The sequence below is a fragment of the Pristis pectinata genome, chromosome 14, assembly GCF_009764475.1.
Source record: "Pristis pectinata isolate sPriPec2 chromosome 14, sPriPec2.1.pri, whole genome shotgun sequence".
NCBI classification, from domain to species: domain Eukaryota; kingdom Metazoa; phylum Chordata; class Chondrichthyes; order Rhinopristiformes; family Pristidae; genus Pristis; species Pristis pectinata.
In genome coordinates, this window is record NC_067418.1 from 48,330,350 (window position 1) to 48,347,795 (window position 17,446).

The 17,446-nt window shown below is 48.3% G+C and overlaps 1 protein-coding gene across 10 annotated transcripts in view; it reads right to left on the reverse strand.

The window, feature by feature from the left end:
* pacsin3 (protein kinase C and casein kinase substrate in neurons 3) overlaps positions 1-17,446 on the reverse strand; it is a 79,531-nt gene that overhangs the window by 42,307 nt on the left and 19,778 nt on the right. For 2 of the 10 annotated variants that reach the window (XM_052029090.1, XM_052029098.1), the window contains exon 2: positions 6,751-6,811. The exons of 5 other annotated variants lie outside the window; for them this stretch is intronic. The gene's annotated coding sequence lies outside the window, so the exon portion shown is untranslated. Of the gene's footprint in view, positions 1-4,731; positions 4,823-6,750; positions 6,812-15,621; positions 15,671-17,446 lie in introns of those variants that run through there. 3 more of the 10 variants (XM_052029091.1, XM_052029099.1, XM_052029093.1) reach the window with 3 other exon arrangements.

The window sequence follows — 17,446 nt, forward strand, 5'->3', positions numbered from 1 at the left end:
CCACTGCTTTTCTTAATGTATATTAATGATTTGGACTCGAATGTACAGGGTACAATTTCCAAAAACAAATACACACACACACACACGCGCGCGCAGCCTGCTTCCATGTATATGAAGATAACCAGCCCATCCTCTGTGCACACAAGCAGCCAACACATGTACATACATATACATGCAGATCCAGCTCCCCCTGCACACAAACTTGCACAGATGCACACCGCCAGTCCCTGTGCGCACGGACGATATCCAACAAGAGAAAATCCAGCTATCACTCCCTGACATTCAATGGCATTACATTCACTGAACCCCCCCCCCACTATCAATATCCTGGGGGTTCCCATTGACCAGGAACTGAACTGTGGAGTAGCCGTAAATACAACGGGGCTACAAGAGCAGGTCAGAGGCTAGGAATCCTGTGGCGAGTAACTCACCCCCTAACTCCCCACAGCCTGTCCACCACCTACAAGGCTCAAGTTAGGAGTGTGATGGAATATTCTCCACTTGCCTGGATGAGTGAAGCTTCAACAACACTAGATACTCAGCACCACACTTGATGGGCATCCCATCCACACCCAATCACTCACTCCAACACTGACACACAGTAGCAGCTGTTTGTACAATCTATGAGATGCAATGCAGCAACTAGATAGAAAAATAGGGGCGATGCGGGAGGGAAGGGTTAGATAGGTCTTAGAGCAGGATAAAATATCGGCACAACATTGTGGGCCGAAGGGCCTGTACTGTGCTGTAGTGTTCCCGTTCTAAACTCACCGAGACTCCTCAGACAGCACCTTCCAAACCCACCACCTCTACCAGCTAGAAGAACTAGGGCAGCAGAAGCCTGGAGAACACCACCGCCGGGAAGTTGCCCTCCGAGCCACACACCATCATGCCCTTGGAAATATATCCCCATTCCTTCACCGCCAAAGCCCTGGAACTCTCTCCCCAGCAGCACTGTGGGTACACCCACACCTCAAGGACTGCAGCGGTTCAGGAAGGCAGCTCACCACCACCTTCTCGAGGGCAGCTAGGGACGGGCAATTAAGTGCTGGCTCAGACTGCGAAGCCCACATCACTGGAATGAATATGCGTGCACACAAGCAGCCGACTCCTGCACATATGCATGTGCGTGACACCCACATACACAGTGAGCTTCCCCTACACATGCACGCACACACCTACCTACCCGCGCAGGCACACACAATCAACGCTCTATAGATGAGGTGGCGCGCATATGCACACTGCCAGCTCCCGCAGCACACACGCACATACATGTATACATCCACCTTCCCCTACAGGGTCACACATCCAGCCTCCCCTCCATGTGCACATGCACACAGCTACCTGTGTGCATGTGGACAGACAAAATCAACCCCCTCATACATGTGGCGTGAAGATGCCACACACACACACACACACACACACACACACACACACACAGAGCCAGCTCTCTATACACACATACACCAGCTTCCTGAGCATGAGCATAGATGCACACAACTAGCTCCCACTGTGCTCACACACACAGAACCAGCTTCCCTACACCCATGCACACAACCACAAACAGCTGGCTTTCCCTACATGCACACTCACATAGAGAGCTAGCAGCCCCTGCATGAATGCCTACGCACATACACACGGCCAGAGCCAGCTTCCCATGCACACACGCACATAGACACACGTAGCCAGCTGCCCATGTACATGTACGGACACGCAGAATCAGTTCCTCTGCACACAGCAAGTCCTCTGTGCACATACACAGCCGTACACTCGTTCACAGCGACCTGCACAGAGCCCGCAGCTTGTGCACGCTCACAGAACCAGCTCCCAGAGCACACGTGCATGTAGACACAGGGCCAGCACCCCTGTACGTGGCATGCACGTGGACCCAGCTGCACATGGACATTTGCACACATGACCGCAGAACTAGCTCCCCAAGTGCACACGTATAGCTAGCTCCTGTGCATACGCATGGGCACACACAGAGATCTAGCTCCTGAAACATGCGTACACGCACAGAGCAAGATTTCCCCATGCGTGTATAGACAAACAGACACACACACACACAACTATGCAACTAGTTGCTTTTGCACATTCACAGAACTTCATTTAGCCACTCACATAGCAGGCTTCCCTTGTACGTGCACACAGATGGCTCCCTATGAGTGAACACTAACACAGAGACAGCATTCTCTACATACACAAGTGAACAAACACACAGATAGCTCCCCTGCACATGAACATAGTCAGCTCCCCATGTGTACAGACAGAACCATCTCCCAGAGAGCACACACACACACCCATAAACAGTTCACCCTGCATGCATGCACGCAGACCCAACTGCACATATGCAGACAGGGCCAGTTCCCCGGGCATACACAGACACACACATCCAGCTCACTATGCCTACACATGCACAGGCAAAATATGCATACAAACTAGCCCCCCACAAATGTGTGAACACACACACACAAATGTTCGCAAATGTGCGAACACACACACACAAAAACCCACAGAGCGAGCTCTTTGAGTGCATATAGACAGTCTCCACGCATACACACAGATTGAGCTCCTGATGTAGTGTGTGCATGTGTGCGCACACACATTGTCACATAGCAGGCTTCCCTTGTACGTGCACACAGATGGCTCCCTATGAGTGAACACTAACACAGAGACAGCATTCTCTACATACACAAGTGAACAAACACACAGATAGCTCCCCTGCACATGAACATAGTCAGCTCCCCATGTGTACAGACAGAACCATCTCCCAGAGAGCACACACACCCATAAACAGTTCACCCTGCATGCATGCACGCAGACCCAACTGCACATATGCAGACGGGGCCAGTTCCCCTGGCATACACAGACACACACATCCAGCTCACTATGCCTACACATGCACAGGCAAAATATGCATACAAACTAGCCCCCCGCAAATGTGCGAACCCACACACACAAAAACCCACAGAGCGAGCTCTTTGAGTGCATATAGACAGTCTCCACGCATACACACAGATTGAGCTCCTGATGTAGTGTGCGCATGTGCACACACACATTGTCACACCAACACACAGTCATCACCTCTGTCCCTCCACACCCCTGCCACCTGCACACTCAGACACTGCGGGTGCCCCTCCTGTAGTGGGAAGCGAGTGCAGGTGAAGCAAGTCAAGAGTGTGAGAGAATCTATTCAGGGTGGGAATGGGAGACAGGATGTTCCCGTGTTGTAGTGAGGTGCAGTGTATACACTACGGTGATGGTAGGGATGGTGTTCCTGTGCAGTAAAAAGTGGTCATTTATCCCTGACACAGAGCCAATGCAATTTTTAGGGCATGGACAGATTCCTAGAGTCCCCTGGCCACAGCCTATCGATGAAAGCAGTACTGCTGACAGGTTTCACTACTGCCATGGCAGTAAACAGCCCACGTTGGCTGGGGATAAACTTCTGGTCCCAGTGGAGGTGAAAACACCCTGAAAGAAACAGAAGGACTAACGTGTGGTCACAAACTGCATTGAGGCAAATGAAAGAGAACTCGAGGGTGGCAGAACAGCTGACAAGTGGGACTAAAATCTGACGCTGAACTGAACGAGGTTAGGGAGAAAGATGTGAAGGTCGGATCACTCACCCTGCTCCCCACACATATGACACAGACACTGACAGGCAACCCCCTCAGATGTACCCAATGTTTCCTACTTCCTCATTTCCAGCTGTGCAATAGAGGGAAGTCTTCCTGGTGAGAATGACGGACCCCGCACCCAGAGCAGGGAGGCTTCGGATCACCTGTTTACCACGAGGGCAGGCTGTTATTGCACCACGTCAACACACAGAGATGGAACTCTGCGCCCAAGGGCTTGGGTCTGCTGGGGATCACATCAAGGACCGCCCACTTACTGATGAAGCGAGAGTGCAAAGAGCCATCGAGACACCAACACCCCAATCTCAAACCAATAGCACGCCATCGTGTGGGTGCATCAGGCAGAGCAGGAGGGACTGCTGGTCTTCAGGACCGAGCACGATTTCATTGACAAAACGCAAGCTTCACCCCCTCCTCCACCACCAGTCACCATCTGACCGACCCTCGCCACTTCCTTTCACTAGCCCCTCTCCACGTTCCGAAGGAAACTGGGACAGACACGATAAAGAGACCCACAGGGAGCGCAGGTACAGGGAAAGAGACTGCAAGTTTGGGGCAGCCAGCAGTGTTGTGGAAACAGCCTGACGGTGAGAGAACCATAACAAAATTTTTTTTTTAAACACACACACACACACACACACACACACACACGAACGACTCACACAGAGGAAGCAGTGTTTCAGCGTGACATTGCAGGGGACCAGGGCAGCGTTTCAGTGTGACAACAGGGCAGGTTCCTTGAGTCCTCTGCCAACAGCCTATCGATGAAGTGGCCTCACTGACAGGTTTCAGTACTGGGAGGGAGCAGGAGGGCGGCTTATGCACAAGTCAAAATGGGCTGCAGGGAGCTGACCTTACACCTAGGTCCAATCTCCTGCGAGGGGATGGGGGCTGTGTTGATAGGGACGCGTGTTCCAAATGCCGGTTTTGCGACTTTCCACAGGAGGAGGACTGCATCAACGAGCCGTCTTGTCTGTTGTCAACTTGGCTTCAGTTTCTGTGTAGTCCGGGCACCAGACAAAGAACAAATCACACACTGCCCCGCCAGTACATCCCAGGCAATCGGTTACATTACAGTTAAAAGATAACTTACAGAAGGCAGAGGGAAAATCCACACACCCCACAGTGTTGCAGAGAGGCTCTTTCCACCCAGCTCCGTCTCTCTCTTTCTCTCTCTCTGTCTGCCCTCGCTTTTAGTTGCCAAATGATTGTTATTAATAGGCTCCCTTTTCATTTTATTAGCATGACGTCTATGACAAGTAGATATCACAATCGCATTCCTTTTGAGTCCCAGCTCCAATCCCGCCCTGTCACCCGATCTGGGCCTGCAATAGCCAGCAGCACGTGGGCGAGGCAGGGCAGGGCAGGGCAGGGCAGGGCAGGGCCGGGCAGAGGAGGAACAAGCCCTTGTAAGGGACTGACCAACCAATGTCACACATTTATTTTAAAGCTGAGGTATTTCGCACAGACTCTGGGTCTCTGCAACAGACTGCGACCCAGGCACATAAACAACAACATCGCATCCCAATGCCACCCAAAATATCCCGCAGGAGGAACAAGCCATTACCGCCAAAAGAGGTGAAAGGTCATTTTTTTTTAAAGAAAAACAAAATGTCCTGTCCCAGAATACCCATCCATCTGATTGGGGCAGGCACAGGGCCAGGGTAGCTCGGATATTTTCAACAAGGGCTGACACAGGCGCAAGAGCATTTCGCGTGGAAAAAGATGAGTTGACAGACGGAGAGCAGGAGCGGTTCAATCGCGGTCGCCTCATCTGCGTTACTCCCATATCATCCCTCTCTTCATCATCAGGCAGGAGGTACAGGAGCCTGAAGACCCACACCTCAAGGTTTAACAACAGCTTCTTCCCCACTGCCATTGGGTTCTTGAACCAGCCTGAAAAATTCCAACACTACCTCCGACTGTATTTTTCTCTCTTGATCTTCTCAATCTTGCACTAGAGTCGTCGTGTTTACTTTGCCACTTATTTTGCACACATCCAAGTTACGTACAACTTATGTTCATTTATGTTAACTTATGCATGAGGGGACATAATTTTAAGGTGATTGGAGGAGGGTATAAGGGGGATGTCAGGGGTAAGTTTATTTTTTTACACCGAGTGGTGGGTGCGTGGAATGCACTGCCTGCAGAGGTTGTGGGGACAGATACATTAGGGACATTTAAGAGACTCTTAGATAGACACATGAATGATAGAAAAATAGGGGGCTATGTGGGAGTGTTGTAAGAAAAGGTCCTTTGAGGTCTCAAAGGCCAAGGACTCTGGGCACAGTCTTTGGAGTTTTAAAAATGACTTATTCACAAAGACAAATGCTGGAACAGAATGAATGGGAACGGATGCACACTCACGCGCACGTGCACACACACACAAACACACACACGCGATTGCGAATGTGGGGGAAATCGTAACGGGGTGAGATGCGTGCACACGCACGCACACACCAAATTGGTTACAAATGATCAGGGAAAAAAAACAATACAATGCCTGAACCCCCTGACTCTGCAAGCGTCAGCTCTACACTACTGGGAATCTACTCAGGACGCTCCTAACCCCTATGAGCTATGGAGCTAGACCTTGATTGACAGTGGTGTCGCTTTCAACCAGTGCTCTGACAGCCATGACCTTTCACACTACAGGAAGGGAAGTGTTAGATAGATCTTAGAGCAGGATAAAATGTTGGCACAACGTTGTGGGCTGAAGGGCCTGTACTGTGTTGTAGTGTTCTATGTTCTATATGTTTGCCCTCGTCTTGTAACGTACTGTGCTGCTGCTGAAAGAAGCTAATTTTCCATGGCATTTATACCCTGGGTAGTAGGTATGCCTACAACCTCAATAACCTTAAAATTGAACTTGCCACTATCTGATATCCCTTTGCTCCATTGTCATCCATTTTCCTCATCCTCTCCTAAGCAGTCCAGTGGTTGAGAGCCCAGCAGGATGGTGAAGGGGAGGGCTGAGATGGAGGGTGCTAGGTGGGAAAAGGAACATGCTGGGAGGTGGACCCGGACACTGGACTGTGCCTGTATAGGCACTCCTCGGCTCCCCAAACCAAACGGCCATGGGTGGGGCAATTTGGACGGGAGGTATACTTACAATAGCTGTTCCAGAATCAACTTGAAGCACAAGGTACAGGGTGGGCAAGTCCTGAGTGACGCTGGAAAATAGGAACGTCACACCGGACATCAGACACGGTCCAACGGACAGCTCCAAGTCTCCCAGTCAAGGGCTCTCTTGACCCGCCTTCTCCACAAACTGACCACCACTCCCAACCTGCCATCAACCAGAACCGACCCTCACTCTCAACCTGCCATCACTCTGCAACTGAATTGCCACTTCTCCCGCCCCCTCCCCAACCCATAACTCCCGACGCCCTTGCCCCGATCCGTCACTCCAGACCTACCCTGCCAAAAAGGGACCTGCCCTCCTGGTCAAATCACGTAGATGCCACAGCCAAGAAAGCTCATCAGCGCCTCTACTTCCTCAGGAGGCTAAAGAAATTTGGTTTGTCCCCTTTGACTCTCACCAACTTTTACCGATGCACCACAGAAAGCATCCTATCTGGATGTATCACGGCTTGGTACAGCAACTGCTCTGCCCAGGACCGCAAGAAACTGCAGAGGGTTGTGGACACAGCCCAGTGCATTTCGGATATCAGCCTCCCATCCTTGGACTCTGTCTTTACCTCTCGCTGTCTTGGTGAAGCAGCCAGTATAGTCAAAGACCCCACCCACCCAGGTCATTCTCTCTTCTCTCCTCTTCCATCGGGTAGGAGATACAGGTACCTGAGGGCACGTACCGCCAGACTTAAGGACAGCTTCTACCCCACTGTGATAAGACTATTGAATGGTTCCTTTATATGATGAGATGGACTCTGACCTCACGACCTACCTTGTTGTGACCTTGCACCTTATTGCACTGCACTTTCTTTGTAGCTGTGACACTTTACTCTGTGCTGTTACTGTTTTTACCTGTACTACATCCTTTGTACTAACTCAATGTAACTGCACTGTGTAATGAATTGACCTGCACGATCGGTTTGTAAGACAAGCTTTTCACTGTACCTTGGTACAAGTGACAATAATAAACCAATACCAATACCACCCGATCAGACACTCCTGACTCGCTCTCCCCTGATTTGCCCATCACTCCCCCAAACCCACACCCCATCTGCCATCACCACCAAACCAACTATCATTTCTGAACTGGGAGAACTGGGAAAACCTGACCACATGACCCAGGTAGTCACAGGGAGACAGGGTGACAGCGTTTGGCACACTTGCCTTCATCAGTCAGGGCATTGAGTACAGAAGTTGGGATGTTACGTTGCAGTTATACAAGATGTTGGTGAGGCTGCAGTTGGAGTATTGTGCACAGTTTTGGTTACCCTGTTATAGGACAGACGTCATTAAGCTGGAAAGAATGCAGAGAAGGTTTACAAGAAGGCTGACAAGACTCAAGGGTCTGAGTTATAGGGAGAGGTTGGGCAGGCTGGAGCTTTACTCTTTGAAGTGTAGGAGACTGAGGGGTGACCTCACAGAGATGTATAAAATCATGGGGGACACCAATAGGGTGAATGTGCAGTCTTTATCCCAAGGAAAGGGAATCAAAAACCAGAGGGCATAGGTTTAAGGTGAGAGGGGAAAGATTTAAAAGGGACCAGGAGGGACAACTTCTTCACACAGAGGGTGGTGCGTATATGGACCAAGTTGCCAGAGGAAGTGGTTGAAGCAGATAAAATAATATCAATTAGAACCATAGAACACTAGAGCACAGAAAACAGGCCATTCGGCCCTTCTAGTCTGTGCTGAATCTTTATTCTGCTAGTCCCATTGACCTGCACCCAGTCCATAACCCTCCAGACTTCTCTCAATTAAAAGATACTTGGACAGGGACATTGATAGGAAAGGTTTAGAGGGACATGGGCCAAACGTGGGCAAATGGGACTAGTTTAGATGGACATCTTGGTCGGTATGGATAAGTTGGGCTGAAGGGTCTGTTTCTGTGCTGTATTACTCTATGACCCATTTGTTTGTACTCCAAGGACTATCCAACATCCCCCACCATCCCCCCCAAACAATAAATGGGAAGAATCCAAGCCTCTCCTGGTGGAAAAAAAACTGTTCCCCACTAGTCCGAACACCTTGAGGGCTCTCACTCCCCAGTTACATGGACCTGAATGGACAGGACCTCATACAGTGACAGGAGGGTAGAATAAATTGACAGGAGCTCCCACATTTTTCTCTGTCACAGAAACCCAAGCAGCCTTCCCAAATCCTCTCCCTGACAAGAACCAAGGAAGGTAATTATTATCTATGGAACACATCACCATTTAAGAACTCAGACCCAGTCACACAACTCAAGACGTGTGCCAACAGTTTTGTCCGAGGGGGAACAAAAGAATCCCACCAGATTGCTGACTGACAACACTGGATATCACATCCGGTAACAAAACTCACAGCCAAAAGGGACAAGCAACTAACACAGATGGGGTCAATGGTGTAACTTGGATACAGAAATTGGTTAAGGGACTGAAATGAGAGCAGTGTTGGAGAATTATTTATCAGGTCGAACATGGCAAGGTTCAGGAAGCATTGGAATTAGGACTTCTGCCCTTTCTGCTGTATATTGAAATTATGCTCTGTGTCAAGTCAACAAAGTCTGTGGATGACACAAGAGTCTGGAATGTAATAAGCACTGAGGACGACAGGAAATGTTGGGACCACACATGAAACATCCACCCACGAGGCAGCTACCTCTGACAAAAATCTGTACAAGGACACTTATGGTAGGAAGACAGAGAGGCAAGACGAACCAAATGGTATAAACCTTGAGGGAATGTACTCAACAGTTTGTACTACTGGGCAGTTCAAACAATCAAGATTTGCTGGGCACTTCAGCCCTCTTTTGGTTTCAGGTTTTAGCAACAGCTCTGACCCACACTTTGTCTTTAACAAAGGAGTAACACACACAAGATGCTGGAGGAACTCAGCAGGTCGGGCAGCATCTGTGGAGGGAAATAGACAGTCGACGTTTCAGGCCGAGACCCTTCATCAGGACTGGAAAGGAAGGGGGCAGAAGCCAGAATAAGAAGGTGGGGGGAGCAGGAGGAGCACAGGCTGCAGGTGATAGGTGAGTCCAGGTGAGAGGGGGAAGGTAGGTGGGTGGGGGAGGGAGGATGAAAGGGATGTGAGAAGCTGAGAGGTGATAGGTAGAAGAGGCAAAGGGCTGAAGGAGGAGGAATCCAGTAGGAGAGGGCAGTGGACCATGGAATAAAGGGAAGGAGGTGGGGAATAGATGGACGAGTCATGAGGGCAGGGGAGAGGAAAGAGAAGGGGTGACGGGGGCCACAGGAATGAGGGAAGACAAAAGGGACGGGGGAGAAAAGGGGAGGGGTTACCAGAAGTTGGGGAAATTGATGTTGAGCCCATCAGGTTGGAGACTAACAAGGTGGAATATGAGGTGTTGTTCCTCCAACCTGTGTCTGGCCTCAACGTGGGAGTAGAGGAGGCCATGGATTGACATGTCAGTGTGGGAGTGGGATGTGGAATTGAAGTGGCTGGCCACCGGGAGATCATTGCTTTTGCGGCGGACGGAGCGAAGGTGCCTGATGAGGCAGTCACCCAATCTGTGTCGGGTCTCACCAATGCAGACGAGGCCGCACCGGGAGCAATAAATGACACCCTTGGGCTCACAGGTGAAGTGCTACCTCACCTGGAAGGACTGTCTAAGGCCCTGAATGGTGGTGAGGGAGGTGGTGTAGGGACAGGTGTAGCACTTTGCACGGTTGCAGGGATAAGTGCCGGGAGGGTCATCGGTGGGGAGCGACGAGTGGACGAGGGAGTTGCGGAGCGAGCGATCCCTGCGGAAAGTGGCGGGGGGAGGGGGGAGGGTGGGGAAGATGTGCCTGGTGGTGGGATCCCATTGGAGGTGGCGGAAGTTGCAGAGAATGTGTTGGATGCGGATGCTCGTGGGGTGGTAGGTGAGGACAAGGGGAATCCTCTCCCTGTTACATCAGGGGTGGGGGGGGGGGGAATGGGGTGAGGCCAGATGCATGGGAAATGGAGAAGATGCGGGTGAGGGCTGCAACATCAATGTCTCTTGTCCCCACATAGTGTCCAACCTGACCACCTCAACATCGATTTCTCTAACTTCTGGTAACCCCTCGCCTCTCCCCCCCACCCCCATCTTCCCTCATTCCTGTGGCCCCCTCACCCCATCTCTTTCCCCTCCCCTGCCCTCATGACCTGCCCCTCTATTCCCCACCTCCTTCCCTTTATTCCATGGTCCACTGCCCCCTCCTACCAAATTCCTCCTCCTTCAGCCCTTTGCCTCTTCTACCCATCACCTCTCAGCTTCTCACATCTCTCGCTTTCATCCTCCCTCCCCCACCCACCTACCTTCTCCCCTCTCACCTGCAGCCTGTGCTCCTCCCCCTCCCCCCACCTTCTTATTCTGGCTTCTGCCCCTTCCTTTCCAGTCCTGATGAAGGGCCTCGGCCCAAAACATCAACTGTTTATTTCCCTCCATGGATGCTGCCTGACCTGCTGAGTTAGAACATAGAACATTACAGCACAGTAAAGGCCCTTCGGCCCACGGTGTGGTGCCAACCTTTTAGCCTACTCTAAGATCAATCTAACCCTTCCACATTCTCCTCTATTTTTCTATCATCCACGTGCCTAAGAGTCTCTTAAATGGCCCTAATGTATCTGCCTCTACCTGCACCCCTGGCAGCACGTTCAACACACCCAACACTCTGTGTAAAAAAAACTTACCTCTGATATCCCCCCTGTACTTTCCACCAATCACCTTAAAATTATGCCCCCTTGTGTTAGCCAGTTCCGCCCTGCGAAAAAGTCTCTGACTGTCCACTCGATCTATGCCTCTTATCATCTTGTACACCTCTATCAGGTCACTTCTCCTCCTCCTCCTCTCCAAAGAGAAAAGCCCTCGCTCGCTCAACCTATCCTCATAAGACATGCTCTCCAATCCGGGTAGCATCCTGGTAAATCTCCTCTGCACCCTCTCTAAAGCTTCCACATCCTTCCTACAGTGAGGCAACTAGAACTGAACACAATATTCTTTAAGTGTGGTCTAACCAGGGTTTTACAACATTACCTCATGGCTCTTGGTCTCAGTCCCCCGCCTAATGAAGGCCAACAGGCCATTCGCCTTCTTAACAACCATATCAACTTGCGTGGCGACTTTGAGGGAACTATGGACTTGGCTGTTGAATACAGACAATTAATGCTGCTCTTTTGCACTGTGCCTTCCCCACATTCCAACCAGCCTGGAGTCCTCGTGAGTAGCTCATTCGTATTTTTCACCCCAGGCCCTAATCCCTGCCTTGATCAAGTAGAATCAATGCCAATGGTACAGTTGCTTCCTGTCCTAATATTGTTCGTTTCCTAGGCGATTAAAAACCCTCTTTCTCCCCCACAATATTTCTTCAGCCATGTGCTGCATATTCCTGCAACAATTTACTTGAATAATAATCCAGAGATTATAGTTACAACCCCCCAAGCCATGTTCCTCCAGCATTTTGTGGGTGTTGCTCCAGATTCCAGTATCTACAGAGACTCTTGTGTCACGGCTGTAATATACCTCTTTGTTTCCTCTTTCTCTAACCGTTCGCATTAACACATCAATCCGACGGCTCCGTGAACAGCGAGACCACTGGGCAACCCTCATCTCACTTTGTCAGAGACGTTACTTTCCCAGTTCTGATGGAGGGTCTGGGATGCAAAATGTTAACTTGGTTTCTCTTTCCACAGATAGTGTGGGCCGAAGGACCTGTTCCTGTGCTGTTCTATGTTCCACATGCTGGCTGACCTGATGAGCGTTTCCAGCATTTTCTGCTTTTCTTTCAGTTTTACACCATCTGCATCTTACTGGGTTTTAATCATTCAATATGCCAATTCCTTACTTTCATGTACAATATTTGTATTTTTTTTGAGAGCCTGTTTCATTTCTGAACTCATTTTCCCAATATTGTGGGGTTAAATTTGATGAAACTTTTTACTTTACTCCCATTTTACCGCTATGATATCTTTATCTTTACTAGTCACACGTACATCGAAACACAGAGTGAAATACATCTTTTTTTGTGTAGTGTTCTGGGGGGGCAGCCCGCAAGTGTCGCCACGCTTCCGGCGCCAACGTAGCGCGCCCACAACTTCCTAACCCGTACGTCTTTGGAATGTGGGAGGAAACCGGAGCACCCGGAGGAAACCCACGCAGACACGGGGGAGAACGTACAAACTCCTCAGACAGCGGCCAGATTTGAACCCGGGTCACTGGCGCTGTAAAGTGTTACACTAACCGCTATGCTATCGTGCTATCACTTTTTTTTCCCCCCCATTTTTACCTGCATCTGTGGTTTTCTCTATTAGGATATGTACATTCTGGTAAGTGATGGGGAACAGAGAGGGGGAAAAGGGAAGCCAGAGCTGGAAGTTTTGTGGTGGGACAGAGCTAGGGTAAGCTGGAATCCACAAGGAACACAGACAATTAATGCTGCCCTTTTGCGCTGTGCCTTCCCCACGTTCCAACCAGCCTGGAGTCCTCGTGAGTAGCTCATTTGTATTTTTCACCCCAAGCCCTAACCCCTGCCTTGATCAAGTAGAAGCAATGCCAATGGTACAGTTCTTTCTTGTCCCAATATTGTTTCTTTCCTAGGAGATTATAATTACAACCCTCAAGCCACGTTCTTAAATTTAGCTCCCATCACTTGGGAGACTCCAAACAGGACATTCTGTCTGCTCTGACTACATTGTTGGGTCCCGACACAGACCACCAGGCTTTCCATGCCCTTCCACAAGTTACACTGCATTTCACCGCTGATCACAATCACAGGCTGTACTTTTCTCAGACTTCAATATGGCACAAAGCTCTTGAAAACTGGAGGATTGTTACTGATGTCAAACACCGTCATTGCTAACATTGTGGGTGAATTAAGTGGCAAGGTTGCTCAATCAGAACTACACACAACTAAACAGTTAGTAAATTCTTTGTCTAATACATGTGTTAATACCGGGTTGCCTACTGCACGAAACATATCATTATCAATGTGAAATCTATTTTGTTCATTTCCTTCAATATTGTAATCCAAGTATGCGTTCTCATGTATCCTGTTTCAGTGTATTGCTGAAAACGTTGTTATCTTAGCTGTTGCATCTTCATTAATATTAATACTGTAAACTGCTTGTGTGAACCGAGGAGGATTGTAACTGACATCCTGAATCAGCGTCTCCGCAGATGTAATGCTCACTAACATGGAGTTACCACCACCCTTAGCTTCCACACAAAGCTGTAGCATGGAACTCTAAGTTGTATAATGTACAACTTACAATTAACTTATCCTGGTGAATATGGCACTGCTTTCAGTATTAATACAAAACTTCCAGTAGATACTGAAGGATTAGAGTGGAAACATTTGCATTCACTCCTGAATCTCTGCCTGCGGCAGACAGAGAGACAGTCAGTACCTACTGGAGTGAGTTCCAGCCAAGTTATCAAAGAGAGGTTAACTGTCTGCTTTAAAAATTCTAGGAATTGATTTTATTTCATCCACTGATGATCGCTGGTCCTGATATTCACAATCGCACTGAGGTCAATTACCCCAAGACTGATAGAAATAATTCAAAACAAGCTGAAAGCATTGAGCATGTAGAGAAACAGAGTCTTTATAAGCTGCAGAAAGGGAGGGAGTGGGGGTGGGAATATAGTGAGGTCAGAAAGTGTGTCTATGATGGGATGCAGATCAAAACTGTCAAAAGAACAATTACTTTGAAAACTAGCAGTAGCGGAAAAAGTGATAAGGAAACTATTCGAAACGTAACAAATTGAAATAGGTGCAGCCTCGGCTGTGGCTGGGGAGGTTACCTGAAATTGTTCAACAGAGTTGTAGTGTTCTTAGTCGGAAGATGATGTGCTGTTCCCTCCAGCTTACATTGGGCATTGTGGGGGCAATGTGGAGAGGTTGAAGACAGAGGTCACATTGGGAGTGAGATGGAGAATTAAAGTGACAGGTGACTTGCAGTAAGATGCAAAGACGGGGAGGACTTTCTGAAATATGTACAGGAGAACTTCCATGGTCAGCCAGCTTTTACTTAATGCAGAAGGTGGCATTGCTTGGCCAGGTCCTGGGGAATGAGATGGAGTAAATGGACAAGTATCAATGGAATATACTTGGGACACATTGACTGCTAGATTGTAAGGTTTAGTTTAATGAACGGGAAGAGTAAACTAAAGTAGAATTTCTTAATTGAAGAGCTAACTTCAATGGCATGAGGGGGATCTGTCCTGTGTAAAGTGGAGCCAAAAAATGACAGGTAAAAGTGCAACAGAATGATGGGAGGTCTTTAAAGAGATGTCCCAGATACTCTTTACTGCAAGTCACCTGTCACTTTAATTCTCCATCTCACTCCCAATGTGACCTCTGTCTTCGACCTCTCCATATTGCCCCCACAATGCCCAATGTAAGCCGGAGGGAACAGCACATCATCTTCCGACTAAGAATGCTACAACTCTGTTCGACAAGAGAAAAAGAAGTATGCAACCAAAACCAGAGTTCTCTAGATGACAATGAAGATGATAAAACAAAGTGGGCGTGTGGTGCACGTCAACTGAAGGATTTCAAGTGAGAACCAGGCTGAATAAAATAAGCTGATGTGTAAAGTAAAATAACATGAGCAGGGAGAACATGAGAGGAGGATGGCAGTTAATAACAGATTGCAAAAATTCTTTGTAGGCTTGTGAATAGTGGTGGCTAGCAAGAAGAGGTCTGTAAGAGAACAAGGTGGTAGAACCATGCATAAAAGCAGATGTAATGCAAAGTGACTACATTGTTTCCATCTTTATCAAGGAAGAGGATTCTGTCAAAATCTCAGTGGGTGGGAGTAGAGATAACAGGAGGAGTGAAAGGAGGTTCCTGAAAGGCTGCCGACCTTAAAGTAAACCACTCACCTAGTTCAGGAGATTGCAAGAGGGTTTGCCATAATCTTCCATCCGTCCCTAGACACAGGGGGAGGTGGAAGAGGGCATACGTTACATTGTTGTCAAAAAGTAGGAGAAGGACTTGCCAGGCAACTTTACGGGAGTCAAGTTAACCTCAGTGGTGGGGAAACTTTTAGAAACAATAATCGGGGGGGAGGTAATTAATGGCCATTTGGAGAAGTTTGAGTTGATGAAGGAGAGCCAACGCAGATTTGTTAAAGGAAAATCATAAGAGCCCTAACATGGTTGACTCTTTCAATGAGATAATGGGAAAGGTTGAAGGGAATTCGACAGATAACTTCCATATGTATAAGAATTTCAGAAAAAGTCCCACGTGAAAGGCTGGTTAGCAAAATGGAAGCCCTTTAAAGAAGAGTCAGTGGTAATATGGATAAGACATTAGCTCGGGGACAGATAACAAAGAATCATGCATGGTAAAGAGTTGTTTTCAGCCTAACAGACAAGGGTGTTCCCTTGGACCAGTTGTGTGACCACTTAGATACAGGGTGCGAAGAGCAAAGTTTCAAACAGGGGCGCTGTCAGGAAGGAGGAAAAAGGTAGGCTAGCAGATTGGCCGAGGAAGTGTCAGAAACAAGCAAACACATACAAGTGAGAACTGATATTTTTGTTGAAAAACATGCAATGAAGGGTAAATGGCACAGTTCTACACAGAATGCTGGAACAGAGGGAAAAAGAAGAGCTGGGTGCAAACGTACATAAACCTGTGGAAGAACATTTTGAGAGGGCAGTTAGCAAAGCCATCAGATCCTGTATTTCATGAAGGTGTAGAGTACAAGAAGCAGGGAGGTTATATCGCACCTGTATAAACCACTGCTTGGGTGACAATTAGTTCAGATCCTAGACAGGGTGCAGAAGAGGTAACCCGGAAGAGTTATAACAATGAGGGATTTCAGCTACAAGGTTAAACAGAAGATGGTGGTGTTCTTTTTTGGAGCAAAGAAGATTGACAGGGGATTTGAAAGACGTATACACGATCAGGATTAGTTTAGATATGGTAAATGGAAGGAAACTGTTCTCATTAGGAGACACAAGAGAGACTGCAGATGCTGGAAATCTGGAGTAACGCACACGAAATGCTGGAGGGACTCAGCAGGTCAGGCAGCATCCGCGGAGGGAAATGAACAGTTGATGTTTCGGGCCAAGACCCTTCAACAGGACTTTGTGTGTGTTGTTTTCATTAGGAGATGGTTCAAGAACCAAGGGGCTTACATTTAAGGTGATGGGCAAAAGGTATTGAGGGAGAGGGGTGAAATGTGAGAAAATCCCTCTATGCAGAGTGATTATGATTTGGGCCATGCCATCTTCTCGCTGCCACCATCGGTCAGGAGGTACAGAAGCCTGAAGTCCCACACCACCAGGTTCAAGAACAGCTACTTCCCTTCAACCATCCATCTCTTGAACCAACCGGCACAACCCTAATCACTACCTCAGTATAGCAACACTGTGACCAGTTTGCAATACAATGGACTTTTGTATTCCTTATAATCATGTTTTTTCTTCTAAAAATTGTGTACAATTTATGTTCTTCTTGTGAATGTTGTGTATCTAATGCTATTTGCCTGTGATGCTGCTGCAAGTAAGTTTTTCATTGCACCTGTACTTGTTCACACGACAATAAACTCAACTTTGACTTTGCATCCTATATGCTGCCCTTTATATAACCACTTTATTCACTGAGGTATGACCCTCATGCAGATAAACATACTGTTCCTCCCACTTATGGTATTCTCCCTTGTTACATCTGCCCACACGCATTACGGATTAAATGCCACTT